We start from the raw sequence: 18,640 nt of genomic DNA on the forward strand, positions 1-18,640 counted from the left end.
ACTCTTCTTTTTCTCATTTCTTGAGATAGAAGCTTACTTAGCTCAATAATTATTTTGCCTTGATTTTTTTTTGGAGGAGATAAACCAATTTTATTTTCTATTATGTTATACAAAAATCTAGAAATAATGGATTTTTACAGAAAAAACAAATGATAATAAATGACAGTGCAAAAGAATTTATTTAAATTTGCTATTTTTCCCCATGATATTAGGATTATCGTTTCAAACCACATGTGTCTGGCTTCAGAGTAGGATTCGTTCACTGGCTAATGCCTGCCATAATGCTACAGCTTTCAGTGTTTGTCTGCTTTCCTGGCTCTTGAGAAAACTTTTGAGGTCTTCAAGAAAAGTAATGTACTCCTGTTGCTCCAGGGCTGTGCTGAGCTCCACCAACTCATCTGCAAAAGTGTTGTCCACCCCTTGGCCCACAAAGAAATCCATTAGATGGTCTTATAAGGCTCAGTCCAGGGAATCTGTGTTGAGTGTATTATTAGCGTCCTCCATTCAGACTCGCCAGTGGACTGAAAGCTAACTTCTCTGATAGAGAAAATGTCACTCTCAGTCTTTTCTTCTTGTCTAACCTCATCCTCTGGATAGTGACAGTCAAGCCCAAGGGCCTTCTTGCCATCATTCTCTATAACTCCAACCACAAAATTGGGAGTTGATGTCAACTGAGGCTCCTGTTCTTCAACCTTCTGCCCTTGTGAGAGTTCCTTTTCATCGTCAAATGTTGGTGGAATGCTGTGTTAATGTTGAAAGTGACAGTAATCTTTTTCCCTGCAACTTTCCACACTAATTTAGCTTCTGTACCATTCAATTCCAGCTCCCAACCTCCAGACATCTTAGGGAGGGTCTTATGCTTCTGGATTTTCCTTTCCTTCTTAATTTCATCACTCAGGAAATCAACAAAAGTTATGTCTCCTTTGGCGCGCAGCCACGCTGCAGCCACAGCTGCGAGGCCGCCCTGCAGACTCTGCACACACTCTGAGCAGCCAGAAATGCCAAGCCCGTGGCCCAGGAGCCGCTGCAGGAACTGCGGGAAAGGCGAGTTGGGCGCGACGGCGCGCAGGCCGGCCACGGCTGAGCGCAGCACGCCTGGCACACAGTGCAGCAGAGGCGGCGTCACAGAGGGGGCTGCAAATACATGCAGAGGCAAAGGACGACCCCGGCCTAAACCGCTTTGATAAGTTTCTAATCCTAGATACTAAGCGAAAGGAACACGGATTGTAAAAACTCCACATACATACATTTATTACTTTTAACACTGTTGAATTTGTATAATTCTTTTTTTTTTTTTTTCATTTTCTTTTTTTTTCTTTTTTTTATTTTTTATTATACTTTAAGTTTTAGGGTACATGTGCACATTGTGCAGGTTAGTTACATATGTATACATGTGCCATGCTGGTGCGCTGCACCCACTAACTCGTCATCTAGCATTAGGTATATCTCCCAATGCTATCCCTCCCCCCTCCCCCCTCCCCACCACAGTCCCCAGAGTATGGTATTCCCCTTCCTGTGTCCATGTGATCTCATTGTTCAATTCCCACCTATGAGTGAGAATATGCGGTGTTTGGTTTTTTGTTCTTGCGATAGTTTACTGAGAATGATGGTTTCCAATTTCATCCATGTCCCTACAAAGGATATGAACTCATCATTTTTTATGGCTGCATAGTATTCCATGGTGTATATGTGCCACATTTTCTTAATCCAGTCTATCATTGTTGGACATTTGGGTTGGTTCCAAGTCTTTGCTATTGTGAATAATGCCGCAATAAACATACGTGTGCATGTGTCTTTATAGCAGCATGATTTATAGTCATTTGGGTATATACCCAGTAATGGGATGGCTGGGTCAAATGGTATTTCTAGTTCTAGATCCCTGAGGAATCGCCACACTGACTTCCACAATGGTTGAACTAGTTTACAGTCCCACCAACAGTGTAAAAGTGTTCCTATTTCTCCACATCCTCTCCAGCACCTGTTGTTTCCTGACTTTTGAATGATTGCCATTCTAACTGGTGTGAGATGATATCTCATAGTGGTTTTGATTTGCAGTTCTCTGATGGCCAGTGATGATGAGCATTTTTTCATGTGTTTTTTGGCTGCATAAATGTCTTCTTTTGAGAAGTGCCTGTTCATGTCCTTCGCCCACTTTTTGATGGGGTTGTTTGTTTTTTTCTTGTAAATTTGTTTGAGTTCACTGTAGATTCTGGATATTAGCCCTTTGTCAGATGAGTAGGTTGCGAAAATTTTCTCCCATGTTGTAGGTTGCCTGTTCACTCTGATGGTAGTTTCTTTTGCTGTGCAGAAGCTCTTTAGTTTAATTAGATCCCATTTGTCAATTTTGGCTTTTGTTGCCATTGCTTTTGGTGTTTTGGACATGAAGTCCTTGCCCACGCCTATGTCCTGAATGGTAATGCCTAGGTTTTCTTAAACCGAATCCAGCAGCACATCAAAAAGCTTATCCACCATGATCAAGTGGGCTTCATCCCTGGGATGCAAGGCTGGTTCAACATACGCAAATCAATAAATGTAATCCAGCATATAAACAGAGCCAAAGACAAAAACCACATGATTATCTCAATAGATGCAGAAAAAGCCTTTGACAAAATTCAACAACCCTTCATGCTAAAAACTCTCAATAAATTAGGTATTGATGGGACGTATTTCAAAATAATAAGAGCTATCTATGACAAACCCACAGCCAATATCATACTGAATGGGCAAAAACTGGAAGCATTCCCTTTGAAAACTGGCACAAGACAGGGATGCCCTCTCTCACCGCTCCTATTCAACATAGTGTTGGAAGTTCTGGCCAGGGCAATCAGGCAGGAGAAGGAAATAAAGGGTATTCAATTAGGAAAAGAGGAAGTCAAATTGTCCCTGTTTGCAGACGACATGATTGTTTATCTAGAAAACCCCATTGTCTCAGCCCAAAATCTCCTTAAGCTGATAAGCAACTTCAGCAAAGTCTCAGGATACAAAATCAATGTACAAAAATCACAAGCATTCTTATACACCAACAACAGACAAACAGAGAGCCAAATCATGAGTGAACTCCCATTCACAATTGCTTCAAAGAGAATAAAATACCTAGGAATCCAACTTACAAGGGATGTGAAGCACCTCTTCAAGGAGAACTACAAACCACTGCTCAAGGAAATAAAAGAGGATACAAACAAATGGAAGAACATTCCTTGCTCATGGGTAGGAAGAATCAATATCGTGAAAATGGCCATACTGCCCAAGGTAATTTACAGATTCAATGCCATCCCCATCAAGCTACCAATGACTTTCTTCACAGAATTGGAAAAAAACTACTTTAAAGTTCATATGGAACCAAAAGAGAGCCCGCATCGCCAAGTCAATCCTAAGCCAAAAGAACAAAGCTGGAGGCATCACACTACCTGACTTCAAACTATACTACAAAGCTACAGTAACCAAAACAGCATGGTACTGGTACCAAAACAGAAATATAGATCAATGGAACAGAACAGAGCCCTCAGAAATAACGCCGCTTACCTACAACTATCTGATCTTTGACAAACCTGAGAAAAACAAGCAATGGGGAAAGGATTCCCTATTTAATAAATGGTGCTGGGAAAACTGGCTAGCCATATGTAGAAAGCTGAAACTGGATCCCTTCCTTACACCTTATACAAAAATCAATTCAAGATGGATTAAAGACTTAAACGTTAGACCTAAAACCATAAAAACCCTAGAATTTGTATAATTCTTTAAATCCAAAAAAAGGTAATCCATCATGTGAAATGCCTATAGTTTTTTGTTTTAGTTTTTGTTTTTGTTTTGCGTGCATGCCAACATAGACCTCATCATTTAAAAAGTTTCCTTAACTGGACAAAAATGGATCTCAACATGGGTATTTATATGTTTTTAAACTTTTTCTTGTTGCACCTTTTAAAAATTGCACATTGTTTCAGTGTAATAAGGAGATAGGGGAGAGAGAAATACAGAAATTAAAAAGAGATGACGGCAGATGAAAACAAGAAGAGGGAATAGAAAAGTAGGAAAAATGAGTAGCACATGGGTGACCTTTATAGAAATGTCTTGTAACCCCTCACTATTTCTGGATCTTCAGTTAAAGTTTCCATAGAATGCAATGCACGGCTGGTCATGGTCCACATGCATTCACCAGCCACCCCACTGATCTGATCACTGCCTGTGTTAGCTACTCTATAAAAAGGTAAAAACAATATGTAACAACACCATAGAAGAAAACTTAAGTGTAAATATGGCTTTTTGGTATTGTTAAAAATGAACAATGTTTGAAACCAGAGTTTCAAGGGACCGTCCAGTTTTTCTCCCATTGCCATAGAAAATCTACATCCTAACTTCTGAACAGCTCTAGAATCTTGCTTCTTTTTACCCTAGAACCTGACAACATTTTCGTCTTGGTTTTCTATAGCACTAACCTGGCTGAGGTTATTTTCTGCTTCTCTCCTTCCCAGGCAATAGGCTTCTCTGTGCCCAGCTGGTAATGGGGCAGAGGTAGAGAGGATTGTTCTCTTTCCAAAAGGAAATTGTTCTGAAGCCAGCAAATTTTGTGTCCTTTTGGTAACACTACTGCCTTTCCGCCCCTCTCTCCAACTTTAACCTCATTTTTCCCCTTCCTTTCCCTTCCTTTCCCTTCTTTTCCCTTCCCTTCCCTTCCCTTCCCTTTGACTTTGACTGTTTTTTTTTTTTGGTAACAGAGTCTCACTCTGTGGTCCAGATCGGAGTGCAGTGGCGTGAGCATGGCTCACTGCAGCTTCAATCTCCCAGGATCAGGTGACCCATCCATCTCAGCCTCCTGAGTAGCTAGGACTACAGGTGTCCACCACCATGCCTGGCTAATTTTTGTATTTTTTGTAGAGACAGGGTCTAACCATGTTGCCCAGGTTGGTCTGGAACTCTTGGGCTTAAGCCATCCTCCCACCTTGGTCTCCCAAAGTCCTGAGATTACAAGCATAAATCACCAAAATTCTTTAATAATTATTAAAAACTGTGCACTGTTCTAATCTCATAAAAGCAATAATGTATATGGGACTTCAGAAATTACAAAGGGCTTTCAGGCAGATTCTCATTTGTCCTCTGTGATAGTGCTCTGGGATGTGGTATTGATCACTCTCATGTTACACATGATACAGCAGCTGCTCAGGAGGCTGGGCATCTTGCCCAAGGTCATGTAGGAAGTAGGGGTACCTTTAGCTAGATCTTCTCTCCAGAGCCACACCCTTTCTTCTAACATGTGCCTAAAAGCAATTTTATCTTTACAGAAAAGAAAACTACATTTCACTTTTCAGTTTTAATGAATATGATTATATGTAAGCTTTAAAAAAAGAAAACGAAATGTGAGCCAGGTCTGGTGGCTCGCACCTGGAATCCCAGGACTTTGGGTCGGGCACATGGATCACTTGAGCCCAGGAGTTGGAGATCAGCCTGGGCAACATAGTGAGACCTCATCTCTACCAAAAAAAAAAAAAATTAGCTAGGTGTGGTGGCACGCATCTGTGGTCCCAGCTACTTGGGAGGCTGAGCCAGGAGGATTGCTTGAGCCCAGTAGGTTCTAGGCTTCCATAAGCTGAGATGGTGCCACTGCACTCCATCCTGGGTGACTAAGACCCTGTCTCAAAACATAAAAATAAATTAAAAATTGTGAAGAAAGGAAATGTATTGCTATCATTCAAAGGAGTGAGTTTTGTGGTTAGGGTAAACTCTAGAAATCAGTTAGTTTTCTGGATCAGCAGTCCCCAGTCTTTTTGGCACCAGAGACCGGTTTTATGAAAGATAATTTTTCCATGGACAGGGGCTAGGGAGGATGGTTTCAGGATGATTCAAGCACATTACATTTATTATGTGCTTTCTTTTCATTATTATTAATACATTGTAATATATAATGAAATAATTATACAACTCAACATAAAGTAAAATCAGTGGGAGCCCTCAGCTTGTTTTCCTGCAACTAGACCATCCTATCTGGGGGTGCTGGGAGACAGTGACAGATCATCAGGCATTAGATTCTCATAAGGAGAACATGCACAGTTCACAGTAGAGTTGGCATTCTTGTGAGAATCTAATGCTGCCACCAATCTGACAGGAGGCAGAGCTCAGGCGGTAATGCTAGCTTACCCACTGCTCACCTCCTGCTGTATTGCCCAGTTCCTAACAGGCCATGAAACAGTACCGGTCTGCAGACCGGGGATGGGGAGCCCTACTCTGGATCATCTCATTCCTTCGCTTTACCTCTTTCTACCCTGCCATGGTGGGACTAATGACATTTTAGTTTGTGAAGGGCTTTCGATCACAGGATGGGCAAGGCAGCAGATATTGCAAATTTGCTGGGATTGCTACTTTATTAGTAGTTCTGGCATGAGGTTTGAAAGCAACAAGTTTAACAAAGCTAACTGACTTTCTCTACAATTTTTTTCAAATTTCAGCTATTTGCAGTAGTTCTTTGTCTTTTTGTTTTTTGTTTTTTCTTTTTTTGTGTTTTTTTTGAGATGGAATTTTGCTCTTTCACCCAGGCTAGAGTGGCGCAATCTTGGCTCACTGCACCCTCTGTCCCCTGGGTTCAAGCAATTCTCCTGCCTCAGCCTCCCAAGTAGCTGGGGTTACAGGTGCCCACCACCACACCCAGCTAATTTTTGTATTTTTAGTAGAGACAGGGTCTCGCTATGTTCGCCAGGCTGCTCTCGAACTCCTGACCTCGTGATCCACCTGCCTTGGCCTCCCAAAGTGCTAGGATTACAGGCATGAGCCACCACACCTGGCCAGTCTTCATCCAGAATCAAAAAACTGGAGGTTGTTATTCTGTTGCTGGAGAAGAGAGGGGACATCACCTGCACTGACCGGTACAGTGTACTTCTTCCATTACTCTATTTCTATCTTCCACAGCCGCCAAAGCCAAGGGCTGCCTCCCCATTTTTACAGGACATAGAAACACCAAAAGCTTCAGATTGTGCTGTTGTGGAAATAGCCAGCGTTTAGGTGAATCACTTTATTGACAAGAAAAGAAGCTAAAAAATATTATTTTGTGCATTTGGAGAATGAAGAGAGTTTGTAATAATCATATTCCAAAGCTATATCTCTTCTGATGTTAAAACTCAGCAGAAAGCTGCAACAGAAACTTGGAGATAATAGGCTAGGGAACTGCTCAGTAGCATCAGACCCCAGCAAGTAGGCTACTTTGATGGGATTTACTTATTAAATAGATAATAAGGAAATGTATTCAGTGCATGTGTTACTTGCCGTTGACTACATCTGAAGCGCTAATTGCAGCAAAGGGATCTGAGCATGCAAGAAGAGTGCACTGAATCCACAGCTACTGTGTTCTCCAGAGAGCTTTTTCCTTTTTTTTCTTTTGAGACAGGGTCTCTCACTCTGTTACCCAGGCACGATCATAGCTCACTGCAGCCTTGACCTGCTGGACTCAAGTGGTTTTCCCACCTCAGCCTCCCGAGTACCTAGGACTACAGACACATGCCACCAAACCTGGCTAATTTTTTTATTTTTGTAGAGACGAGACCTCCCTCTGTTGCCCAGACTGGTCTCGAACTCCTGGGATCATGAAATCCTCCTATCTCAGCCTCCCAAAGTGCTGGGATTACAGGCATGAGCCACTATGCCCAGCTAATGTTCGCATCTTTTGTAGAGACAGGGGTCTTGCTATGTTGCCCAGGCTGTTCTCAAACTCCTGGGCTCAAGTAATCCTCCTGCCTCAACCTCCCAAAGTGCTGGGATTACAGGTGTGAGTCACTGCACCATGCTTCAGAGAGCTGTTTGAGGGAAGAAGAGATATCTTTAATTTCTTATTGGAATGCTGTGATGTTTCTCATTTTTTCACTCTTCTAACATTCCTTCTGCTCTCTGCACCCACTTTTCCTCCAACAGTCTCTTGAGTAGGATTTGCGGAAAGTATGTCTGGTTGTTTTTCTTTTTTAAGTTAGAATTTTATGAGTATTCTCAAAAAATTAAGAATTATGTGTGTATTTTGGAAGCACAATTTTAAAAACTTCAGCTGTCACTTAATAATTTCACTGTAAGTATAGCTTCAAAAAATACTTGCACTCTTAAAGCATTTTGATGAACAAATTAGAGACAAAGGAACAATTCACATCCCAGAGCTCTGTAATGTCCTAAGAATGGTGCTTTATGTGTGATAGACATCATTCTCAAATGTCACAGAGTCCTTCCTTGGTCTGAAGATCACATTTCCCAGGTGTCTTTTTCTTTTCTTTTTTTTTTTTTGTTCTTTTTCTTTTTCTTTTTCTTTTTTTTGAGACAGAGTTTCGCTCTTGCCTCCCAGACTGGAGTGCAATGGCATGATCTTGGCTCACTGGAACCTCTGCCTCCTAGGTTCAAGCAATTCTCCTACCTCAGCCTACCGAGTAGCTGTGATTACAGGTTTGTGCCACCACACCCAGCTAATTTTTGTATTTTTAGTAGAGACAGGGTTTCACCATGTTGGCCAGGCTGGTCTTGAACTCCTGACCTCAGGTGATCCGCCCGCCTCGGACTCCCAAAGTGCTGGGATTATAGGCATGAGCCACCGCAACCTGCAGCCCGATGTCTTTTTCATACTGTCTTACCCTCAGGAAAAGGGGCACACTCAGGTTCTGGTCAGAACCCTCCTCCTAACCTCCATTCTGGCCTTGACCTCATTCTCTAAAGCTATAAAAGTAATAAGTTGAATAATACTCTGAACAGAGAGCTCCTGCAGCTCTGAGTTTTCATGGTTCCAAGAGCACAAATGAAATAAGAGCATCACCTAAATGTTATAGGAACGTGACACTCAACTATTGTCTAGCCTGTGTGTGTGCGTGCATGTTTTGGTATTCTGGGAAGATGAGAATTACAGTGAATGTGCTTCCAAGCAACGACAAACAATAAAACTGGGTGCAATATGATTGACCATCTCCATGGCAACCTCTGTTGACCTGTGTATGCCTGTTTTACTCATTTTGGTACACCACACTTTAAAATATAAATGATCTTATGTTGATAATCATGCATTTGTGACCACCAGTTATTTGTGACCGTGACAACTCTGCTATTGTTTTTGCTCTGGAATCTTAAAAAAAGCTGTGGAGGAGTTTGGGGGAGAAGACACCAGGAGAGAGATGCCTCATTTTAACCTTTTCTGGAACAAAAAGGTGATTACTTCAGAAAAAGATGACTTCAGTATCTACTTCCTCCCACCACCACCCCCATGAGCTTTTCATGGTGATGTAGAAATACCTGAGTTGGCCCTGTCCTTTAAGCACTGACATTAGGCTGGCACTTCTGTTCTGTCACCCAGGTGGGAGCACAGGGACACAATCACAGCTCATTGCAGCCTCCATCTCCCAGGCTTAAAGGATCCTCCCACCTCAGCCTTATGAGTAGCTGGGACTACAAGCATGCACCACCTTGCCTGGCCAATTTTTAAATATTTTGTAGAGATGGAGTCTCACTACTTTGCCCAGGCTGGTCTTGAACTCTTGGGCTCAATTTTCCCACTTTCACCTCCCAGAATGCTAGGATTGCAGGCATGAGCCACTGCACCCAACCACCTTCTATATTTAAATGAGTCTGGGGGAATCTTTTTGGTGAGAGATTCTGTTGTCTTATGCTTATTTGGGACAACTCTTTGAGGGCCTCAATTGCTAATGTCTCATCATGGTAATTTAAGAACTGCTGTGAAGCATCTTCAACAGCAGTTTAATCATCATTAAACCAGATGACCACACAAACTCTGACATGGCAAATCTGAGGCATCCTGAGGTCACAACTAAGACAGTGAGTTATGGATTTAGACTATGGCTGGGTGCCATGGCTCATGACTGTAATCCTGATGATTTGGGAGATCAAGGTGGGTGGATCGCTTGAGGCTGGGAGTTCAAGAACGGTCTTGCTATGTTAGCAAGACTCCATTTCTACAAATAATTTGTTTTAAAAATTAGCCAGGTGTGGTGACAGTTGCCTGTGGTCCCAGCTACTCAGGAGGCTGAGGCAGGAGAATTAGTGCTTAAGCCCAGGAGGTTAAGGCTGCAGTGAGACAAGGTTGCACCACTGCACTCCAGCCTGGGTGACAGAGCAGGACTCTGTCTCTTAAAAAACATTAGATTCAGGCCACAACAACTGCAAGGCACCAGCATTTGAGAAGTCGCTTCTCTCCATGGTCTGGCATTGGTTTTCATCCTGGTATTAGAAATGCATCAGTGCTCCCTAGGGAAGTAGCAAGCGTCACTGGCAACTGCCCCATGTGCTATGAAAATGCACATTATAAGAAAGAACCAGACAGGGCCCGAGTCCCTCTGTGACCCATGGGCTGTGATAAAGGTGTCATGGTGGCCATAGGAAGCACGATTGTTTTCTCCTTGTACATTGCAGGGGACTGGAGGTTGAAGGCATTTCTTGTGCTGTTGTCCCAGAAGCTGGCGCTTTCTCAGGGGCTCTTTTCTTGTGATACCTCAACAACCACGCAGAAAATGGTTACTCTCCAAAACTATTGTGAAAAAACAATGCTGTGGGCTTGAATGCTCCATCACAGTTTTCATCTCATCAAGAAACCCTAGGCCAAGCTTGTGCAACCCTAGGCCGGCAGGCCGCATATGGCCCAGGACAGCTTTAAGTGCAGCCCAATACAAATGTATAAAGTTTCTTAAAACATTATGAGATTTTTTGCATTTTTTTTAGCTCATCAGCTATCATTAGTGTTAGTGTATTTTATGTGTGGCCCAAGACAATTCTTCCAATGTGGCCCAGGGAAGCCAAAATATTGGCCAGCCCTACCTAGGCTTTTCCAATTTAGCCCTTCCACATTTCCCACAGCAGGACAGTCTGTCACACTCGTCTCAATGGCCAGCAGGGCTTTCCTTCACAGACTCAGAGCCGTGGTCACTAAAGTGTTCAAAAGTGATGTTAACATATTCAAGACTCTTTCTTAGGGCTTGAGGGTTCCAGCAAACATCTCTGCCATCTGTCTGCCTGCTTTCCTGCTGTTTCTGTTACTCCTGAAATTCTGACATCATATCCCATGGTCAAAGCAACTGACTTCTGTGGCTACTAGAACTTTCTTTTTTTTTCTTTCTTTCTTTTCTTTTTTCTTCTCTCTGTTTTTTGTTTATCTGTTTTGGTAACATAGGGTTTTATCATGTTGCCCAGGCTTTTCTTGAACTCCTGAACTCAGGAAATCCACCTGCCTCGGCCTCCCAAAGTTCTAGGGTTACAAGTGCGGGCCACTGAGCTTGGGCCACTACTAGAACTTTCTTCCTGATTTTCCCACTCTGAATTTCTTGCTACTATCGATGAAACTCAGCTTATTTCTAGGCACTCTCAGAGTAAGAATCCATAGGAGGCTTTGATTCTCAGAGCATATAACCCCATCTTTCCTCTGGTTCTGACATAGTTTTCTGTGCCCTTGTTATTGTGGTTATACCCAGAGAAGTAGCATTATGTTTGCATTTGTAAAAATTCTTACTTTTCCCCACAAAGGGATTTCACCGTGGTTGGCTATTTTAACAGACAATGTGTAGTACGTACCACACATTCGTTTTCTGAGTCCTTGAAAATAATTTTCGGCTTCTGTTCTGCTATATTGTTCTTCCCAGCTACAGTTTTTGAAAGTACAGCAGAATAACTTGCTACTCTTTTGAAGGTCATAATAATAAAACAAAACACACTCTTTTCTATCATCACCCAAAAAGCCTTAATGCATGCAACAAAGATTGTGAAATGGTCAGGGAATATTTTGCGATACAGAAAGGATGTCTTTGTTTTTTGGCAAAAAGCTGGAACATGAATACCTACAGCACAACAGGACTATGACCTTCCTTCCTTCCTTCCTTCCTTCCTTCCCTCCCTCCCTTCTTCCCTCCCTCTCTCCCTCCCCCCCTCCTTCCCTCCCTCCTTCCTCTCTCTCTCACTCTCTCTCTTCTCCCCGCCGCCCCCAGGCTGGAGTGCAGTGGCACGATCTCGGCTCACTGCAACCTCCACTCCCTGGTTCAAACAATTCTCCTGCCTCAGCCTTCTGAGTAGCTGAGACTGCAGGTGTGTGTCACCACAACTGGCTAATCTTTGTATTTTTAGCAGAGACAGGGTTTCACCATGTTGGCCAGGCTGGTCTTGAACTTCTGACCTCAGGCGATCCACCTACATCGGTCTCCCAAAGTGCTGGAATTATAGGCATGAGCCACTGCACCCAGCCTTGACCTGCTTTCTTAATGTGAAACAGTTTAAATTACTTTCAACTTTAGTGTTAAATGGATTTTTTTTTGGCTTTCAAATTTTTTGAAAAGTTAATAATCCAAGTGTGGTGTGAGTGGTATTATTTTAGTAGTTAGATGAATGAGCTACCAGATCCCAGTATTTCCCACTTTACCAAATAAAAGGGCATCCTGTGGAATTCTGCTAAACCAAGACAGGCCTTTCCACTGAGCAATAGTGACAAGGTGTCTAAATATGTGAACTAGTGGCATTAAAAAAAATTAATAATATTATAATAGAAAGATGGCCCCTCTACATTGCCCAGCCTGGTCTTGAACTCCTGGCCTCAAGTGAAGGACAGCCTTGGCCTCTCAAAATGCTGGGATTATAGGTGTGAGCCACCATGACCGATGGTGGCATTTTTGTCTTCTTCAAGGAAAACATTAAAAGATGAGTTGGATAACTTTGTGAAAATTTTTGTTTCTTAATGACTATTTTGAAAGTATTTTAGAGAGAGATTGAATGACTTTCTGTGAAATGCCAAGACTAGCTGCTCTGAGAGATGATGAGAAAGAGGCCACTAAGGAAAGTCAGGAAAGCAGACAGACACCTGCAGGATTACAACCCTCATCTGCCGGGTGTTAATCAATTCTGCAGTGAATATGATTTACATTATTAGTATTAGAGTGCAGTTGCAACATGTTTATAAGTGTTTAGGCTGGACTTTTGAACATTTAGATTTCATTAAGTAGTACAGTATATTAAAATGATTTGGCCAGGCATAGTGGCTCACACCTATAATTCCAGCAATTTTTGAGGCCGAGGCTGGCGGATCACTTGAGCCTAGGAGTTTGAGATCAGCATGGGCAACATGGCGAAATCCCATCTCCACTAAAAATAGAAAAATTAGTCAGGTGTGGTGGCCCATGCCTGTAGTTCCAGCTACTCAGGAGGCTGAGCTGGGAGAATCACTTGAGCCAGGGAGGTTGAGTCCACAGTGAGCCGAGATTATGTCCCTTCACTGCAGCCAGTGAAAAGTGCGAGACCACATTTTAATATTTCCTTATAAACTGCATTTTTAGGATCAATTCTACATATTACAATTGCTCCAAACATTGTCTTGGGGAAAATGGTGTGAGGTATGTTATATGCCTTCTGTACTTGCATGTATAGGCCTATATTGTTAAGTGTATAGATATTTTCTGAAAGTCTGTGGTTCCTAGAAATCGAAGTTTTAAGAAAGCGTTTGTGCTCCAGGTCTTCTTTATTTTTGCTTATGGAATTAGGATTTTCTTGCTGCAAGTAACAGAATATTTGACCTGCGGTATCCAAGATAATGGAAGTTTGTTTTTTTCCAACATCATGGAGTCCAGTGTTGTTTTAATGGCTCAACAATGTCAAGCTTCTGGGCCAATTTTGTAAGGATTTTCTTAGCTTACACCTGGTGCCTGAGAGCTTTGATACTGGATTCCCAATGACAATGTCCAGTGCAACAACAGTGGAGTGAAGATTTATCCAGAAGAAGAGTTTATCCCAAAAATGCCCTGGCAGACACTTTCCTGTATGTCTCATTGGCCGTGATTGGGTCACATGCCCATGTCCTAACAATTACTGGTTGGCTTGCAAAGTGAGTCTCTGTTGCTTAAAACTTTTGTAATAGAAAGACAGCTGCACCAGCAAGGAAGGAAGGAGAGGAAAGGGCTTCATAAGAAACCCACTCTCCCATCTCGTGCTCTCATTTGAGTATGTTATTTTTGGGATTAGGAGAGTGATTATGCACTATTGCATAATCAATGGTTCAAATGCAGATTTTTCTCCAGCAAAGAGCATCTTTTTACTCTCACAGAGATAAGAAATTCTGTGTATCAGTGATGTACTCAGAGAAAAAAAGAGAAAAAGCATGTGCCACTTATAAAATGAACACTAGCATGCTAGAAAGCATTTCTAGGAAAGTAGTGGTATGACTTTGTGCCCTATGCTTCTCAGAGAGTATGTTCTGTGTTGAGTAAACTCATGTTTGCTTTTCTCCTTTCCTTCCTGTTTACCTGGGTGCCCCATAGCATTCTGTCTAGCAGTGGCCTCTGAATAGCTCTGGTAGGACACACTCTCACTTGAGTTGTAGACACAGCCCTTCCTAAAGAGGCTTTTCCCCACTGAGTCCACTGCACACACCCATTACCTTCTGGTAGCACCTGTGTGTGGCAGGGGCACTGGACATTAGTTGAAGCATGTCTCGTGTCATTTCTGAGAGATATCTGTTTGTGTAGAAAAACTATTTCACCAACCCAGGGGTTCTGGGCTGGGAGAGACAGGAAGTCTGTGGGGGCTCCAGTCCTTCTCATTCCTGGCATCACAGGGATTAAGATCATACCTGTTATGTTCCCTCCAGAGATGAAGTCTGGTGAGTCTTCATCAACTAGTCTCTGAGTCAGTCTTGAAAATGTTGGAAGACTTCTTTCTTGCTATTAGACTCTACCTTTCTTGCCTCCTATAGCCATAGCTAGTTTCCCAATGAACAAGTTGGTGCTGAATTATAAATCATTTAGAATGGGTAAATATAGAGTAGTGGAAGATTTTTTTAAAAACACAAGCTCCACTTAATCACCTTGCAGGCTCAGGTGTCTTGTGTCCCTGCCTGAGGCACCTGGTGGGACAGGCACTCACCACTGGGGCTTCTCTCATTGTACCTCATCTTGCAAAGTTGAGTTTCCCAACAGGTGTGCTGTGCATTCATCCCGAGCCAGCTGTTTTTATGCCAGACCTATTTATGGTACTGCCATTTGTCATTATAATTATGTAGTATAATGTAATATTCTAAAAATGTATGAAATATTTTAAAAGAGTTGGTATGACTATAGAATAATAGCAAAAAAAAATGAAAATCACTGCCAAATTAGCTAATTAGCTGTAAGCAAGATGACTGTAAATGGTGTGGGATTTTTTTTTTAAGGAGTAGAAGGATCATACACAAAGATAGCCTTCATGGGTCTTAAGTTCTTGCCTTATTCTATAGTAACCACAATCTTGAAATTTTAGATGATCATTAAGAGTTGGTTTTTGCCAAAAAAAAAAAAAAAGTCTCTGTTGCTTGTAGAACAAGATTCAACAGTGAGAGTTTTAGCTCTACAGCTAAAGCTTGTAAATTAATATATATTTCCATTTTTTGAATTAAAATAAACTGGTTAAAAAGCACTTTTTGAATTGTTTTTCTCTTTAGCTGATATTTTTAAATTAAATTTTAAAAGTTGAGAGTTTTTGCTGTATCCCTTTCTTCATACCTGGCATTTTTCTGTTTGAGATGCCTTGGGATCTGGCAGCGAATGCCAGACAAGATGCTCCCTGGCTGAAGTGTGAGGAGACCAGCTTCTGTCTCCCAGTCCATCGCAGAGAAGGCAGGTCCAGGTGTGGGCGGGAGCAGGTGATGTGTTCTACGGATCCTGGACACGATGGTAAACCTGGGTCAACTGGTAGGCCCAGCGGGAACACCCAGTCCTACTCTGTTCAGTTCAAGACCTGGAGCACTTCATCACCTGCAGAGATGCCAGTGTGTCCCCATGCTTGCTCTGACCAGAAACTCAGCCAGTCTTGCTTAGGCTTAGGATTTCACAAATGGAGCTCCCTCACCCAGCAAATCAAAAGCTGGCCTGTTTTGAAAAAGATGTGGAAGGGATTTGAGTTTGTAAACAAATGTTTCTTCTCCAAAACTCTCCATATAAATTATGAACATTTCCTATTTGTAAGTTCTCCTAATAGTGTGGATTTAATTTTGTTTCCTTTTGACTTTTTTTTATTATACTTTAAGTTTTAGGGTACATGTGCACGATGTGCAAGTTAGTTACATATGTATACATGTGCCATGTTGGTGTGCTGCACCCAGTAACTTGTCATTTAACATTAGGTATATCTCCAAATGCTATCCCTCCCCCCTCCCCCCTCCCCACAACAGGCCCCAGTGTGTGATGTTCCCCTTCCTGTGTCCGTATGTTCTCACTGTTCAATTGCTACCTATGAGTGAGAACATGCGGTGTTTGGTTTTTTGTCCTTGAGACAGTTTGCTGAGAATGATGGTTTCCAGCTTCATCCATGTCCCTACAAAGGACATGAACTCATCGTTTTTATGGCTGCATAGTATTCCATGATGTATATGTGCCACATTTTCTTAATCCAGTCTATCATTGTTGGACATTTGGGTTGGTTCCAAGTCTTTGCTATTGTGAAAAGTGCTGCAATAAACATACGTATGCATATGTCTTTATAGCAGCATGATTTATAATCCTTTGGGTGTATACCCAGTAATGGAATGGCTGGGTCAAATGGTATTTCTAGTTCTAGATCCCTGAGGAATTGCCACACTGACTTCCACAATGGTTGAACTAGTTTACAGTCCCACCAACAGTGAAAAGTGTTCCTATTTCTCCACATTCTCTCCAGCACCTGTTGTTTCCTGACTTTTTAATGATTGCCATTCTAACTGGTGTGAGATGATATCTCATTGTGGTTTTGATTTGCATTTCTCTGATGGCCAGTGATGATGAGCATTTTTTCATGTGTCTTTTGGCTGCATAAGTGTCTTCTTTTGAGAAGTGTCTGTTCATATCCTTTGCCCACTTTTTGATGGGGTTGTTTTTTTTCTTGTAAATTTGTTTGAGTTCATTGTAGATTCTGGATATTAGCCCTTTGTCAGTTGAGTAGATTGCAAAAAATTTCTCCCATTCTGTAGGTTGCCTGTTCACTCTGATGGTAGTTTCTTTTGCTGTGCAAAAGCTCTTTAGTTTAATTAGATCCCATTTGTCAATTTTGGCTTTTGTTGCCATTGCTTTTGGTGCCATTGCTTTTGGTGTTTTAGACATGAAGTCCTTGCCCATGCCTATGTCCTGAATGGTATTGCCTAGGTTTTCTTCTAGAGTTTTTATGGTTTTAGGTCTAACATTTAAGTCTTTAATCCATCTTGAATTAATTTTTGTATAGGTGTAAGGAAGGGATCCAGTTTCAGCTTTCTACATATGGCTAGCCAGTTTTCCCAGCACCATTTATTAAATAGGGAATCCTTTCCCCATTGCTTGTTTTTCTCAGGTTTGTCAAAGATCAGATGATTGTAGATATGCGGCATTATTTCTGAGGGCTCTGTTCTGTTCCATTGGTCTATATCTCTGTTTTGGTACCAGTACCATGCTGTTTTGGTTATTGTAGCCTTGTAGCTATCCCCATCAAGCTACCAATGACTTTCTTCACAGAATTGGAAAAAACTATGTTAAAGTTCATATGGAACCAAAAAAGAGCCCGCATTGCCAAGTCAATCCTAAGCCAAAAGAACAAAGCTGGAGGCATCATGCTACCTGACTTCAAACTATACTACAAGGCTACAGTAACCAAAACAGCATGGTACTGGTTCCTTTTGATTTTTAAAAGCTCCCGTATACCCAGTTCCTATACCATTTTTCCCTATGCCCGCTGGCATGTGTATACCAACATACACTTTACATATCTGCTATTTATACTCAGTCTAAAACTAACTGATTTTAACCTGACACCAAACTTTTCAAACTCTACTATGAATTATTACATAATTTTATAAATATATTTCTATTATACCTACATTTTGGCTAACAATATAACTTTAAATAAATCCCTGCAAACCACGGTTTTCATACAATTCAGTCAAACTGAAGGCAAATGCTACTATACTGTTGGGAAGGATGTGTTCAGTGATGTGTGTATCAGTGTCGGGGGTCCTGTGAAGATGAAGGGCAGTAACATTGTTTCCTGACAACACTCACTACTCTAATAAAAAAGAGACATTATTACAGTGATTTCTGCCTAACTGGATGTTATGTACTTGGCCCCTCCAAGCAGTGACATTTGCTTTTCACATCAATGATCCAAGTTCAGATCATATTTTCTATGTGACAACAGTAGGCTGTCATGGGTGAAATGAAACTTGTCAGTTTCAGACACAAGAGCAAGTGCTGATTTTTAATACTGACACTGTCAGAATTAAGACTGTCATTTCTGGGAATGAGAATGAAAATAAATATACAATTAAATCTATCAAATATGTGTTGGTTATTAAATGCATGTGACCAGTAAGAGATAAGTTATTTTTGGGACCCTAGTGTATAACAGCAATGAGAGGTGGCCGATCCTTCACTGGAATCCTCATTCCTCAAAAGAGCCTTCTACAGTGGCTGGGAGTTAGGCTGTAAAAAGCTGGCTCTTACAAAGCTTTGTGGTCCAAAGGAGGAATGATTTAGAGTCCTCATAACTTTATTTTTTTCAAGCCATCCCTAACTTATCTACTTGATATATATGAGACAATATAAAAATAAAAAAACTATAGAAATAACTGTAATTTTAAATATGTATATTTAATTTATATATTTTAAAATATAAGCAACTTTTCAAAATATGAATTTACAGGGTTTTCAATTTTTTCTTTACTTTTTTTTTTTTAAGA

General features: G+C 41.4%; 1 pseudogene; it reads right to left on the bottom strand.

Moving 5' to 3' along the window:
- Nucleotides 1-206: 206 nt before the first annotated feature.
- On the bottom strand, nt 207-15,568 carry LOC747738 (complement component 1 Q subcomponent-binding protein, mitochondrial-like; annotated as a pseudogene).
- Nucleotides 15,569-18,640: the final 3,072 nt, after the last annotated feature.

This window comes from Pan troglodytes, chromosome 18 (genome assembly GCF_028858775.2).
Source record: "Pan troglodytes isolate AG18354 chromosome 18, NHGRI_mPanTro3-v2.0_pri, whole genome shotgun sequence".
Taxonomy (NCBI): domain Eukaryota; kingdom Metazoa; phylum Chordata; class Mammalia; order Primates; family Hominidae; genus Pan; species Pan troglodytes.